The 2,059-nt window shown below is 44.8% G+C and overlaps 1 pseudogene; it reads left to right on the top strand.

Annotated features, from left to right (window-relative positions):
* Positions 1-615: 615 nt before the first annotated feature.
* Positions 616-1,586, top strand: LOC139029002 (uncharacterized; annotated as a pseudogene).
* Positions 1,587-2,059: the final 473 nt, after the last annotated feature.

Below are 2,059 nucleotides of genomic sequence, written 5' to 3'. Positions count from 1 at the left end.
CTGCCAGCACCGAGGATCAAGAGGACACTTAAGTGTTTTAGTACTATATCTCTTGACACACAATGATGAAAATAAATCATGGCCTCTAACCTTCAAGCTGCATACTGGACCCTATTCCAAATAAATTACTTAAAGAGCTGCTTCATGTGCTTGGGCTCCTATGTTGAACATAATAAACGGCTCTCTATCCACAGGATGTGTACAAACTCACTAAAAGTGGCAGTAATAAAGCCTTCTCTTGAAAAAGCAAATCTTGATCCAGAAATATAAAAAACTATCGGCTATTCATCTTCCATTCCTCTCAAAAAAAATGGAAAAGCTGTTGCGCAGCCTACTGCCTTCCTGAGACAAACAATGTATACGAAATGCTTCAGTCTGGTTTTAGACCCCATCATAGCACTGAGACTGCCTTCTGTGAAGGTGGTAAATGACTTTTAAATGGCAGACCGAGGCTCTGCATCTGTCCTCTGTGCTACTAGACCTAGTGCTGCCTGTGATACCATCGATCACCACATTCTTTTGGAGAGATTGGAATCCCAAATTGGTCTACACGGCCAAGTTCTTGGCCTGGTTTTAGATCTTATCTGTCGGAAAGATATCAGTTTGTCTCTGTGAATGTTTCCTCTGACAAATCAACTGTACATTTCGGTGTTCCTCAAGCTTCCGTTTTGGGACACTATTGTTTTCACTATATATTTTCCCTCTGGGGATGTCATTCGAAACAATAATGTTAACTTTCACTGCTATGCGGATGACACACAGCTGTACATTTCAATGAAACATGGTGAAGCCACAAAATTGCCTCGTCGAAGCCTGTGTTTTCAGACATAAGGAAGTGGATGGCTGAAAACTTTCTACTTTTAAATTCGGACAAAACAGAGATGCTTGTTCTTAGGTCCCAAGAAACAAAGAGATCTTCTGTTGAATCTGACAATTAATCTTGATGGTTGTAAAGTCGTCTCAAATAAACTGTGAAGGACCTCGGCGTTACTCTGGACCCTGATCTTCTCTTTTGACGAACATATCAAGACTGTTTCAAGGCAAGTTTTTTTCATCTACGTAACATTGCAAAAATCAGAAATGTTCTGTCCAAAAATGATGCAGAGAAATTGGTCCTGCTTTTGTTACTTCTAGTTGGACTACTGCAATGCTCTACTTTCCGGCTACCCGGATTAAGCACTAAATAAACTTCGTTAGTGCTAAATACGTCTGCTAGAATCCTGACTAGAACAAAATATTTGATCATATTACTCCAGTGCTAGCCTCCCTACACTGGCTTCCTGTTAAGGCAAGGGCTGATTTCAAGGTTTTACTGTTAACCTACAAGCGTTACATGGGCTTGCTCCTACTATCTTTCCGAGTTGGTCTGCCGTACATACCTACACGTACGCTATGGTCACAAAACGCAGGCCTCCTAATTGTCCCTAGAATTTCTAAGCAAACAGCTGGAGGCAGGGCTTTCTCCTATAGATCTCAATTTTTATGGAATGGTCTGCCTACCCATGTGAGAGAGCAGACTCGGTCTCAACTTTTAAGTCTTTACTGAAGACTCATCTCTTCAGTGGGTCATATGATTGAGTGTAGTCTGGCCCAGGAGTGTGAAGGTGAACGGAAAGGCTCTGGAGCAATGAACCGCCTTGCTGTCTCTCTGGCCGGTTCCCCTCTCTCACTGGATTCTGCCTCTAACCCTATTACAGGGGCTGAGTCACTGGCTTACTGGTGCTCTTTCATGCCGTCCCTAGGAGGGGTGCGTCACTTGAGTGGGTTGAGTCACTGACGTGATCTTCCTGTCTGGGTTGGCGCCCCCCCTTGGTTTGTGCCGTGGCGGAGATCTTTGTGGGCTATACTCAGCCTTGTCTCAGGATGGTAAGTTGGTGGTTGAGTGATCCCTCTAGTGGTGTGGGGCTGTGCTTTGGCAAAGTGGGTGGGGTTATAGCCTTCCTGTTTGGCCCTGTCCGGGGGTATCATCGGATGGGGCCACAGTGTCTCCTGACCCCTCCTGTCTCAGCCTCCAGTATTTATGCTGCAGTAGTTTATGTGTCGGGGGGCTAGGGTCAGT

This window comes from Salvelinus sp. IW2-2015, linkage group LG17, assembly GCF_002910315.2.
Source record: "Salvelinus sp. IW2-2015 linkage group LG17, ASM291031v2, whole genome shotgun sequence".
Lineage (NCBI taxonomy): Eukaryota > Metazoa > Chordata > Actinopteri > Salmoniformes > Salmonidae > Salvelinus > Salvelinus sp. IW2-2015.
Note: the sequence above shows the minus strand (reverse complement) of the source record. Positions and strands in the feature narration are given on the sequence as shown.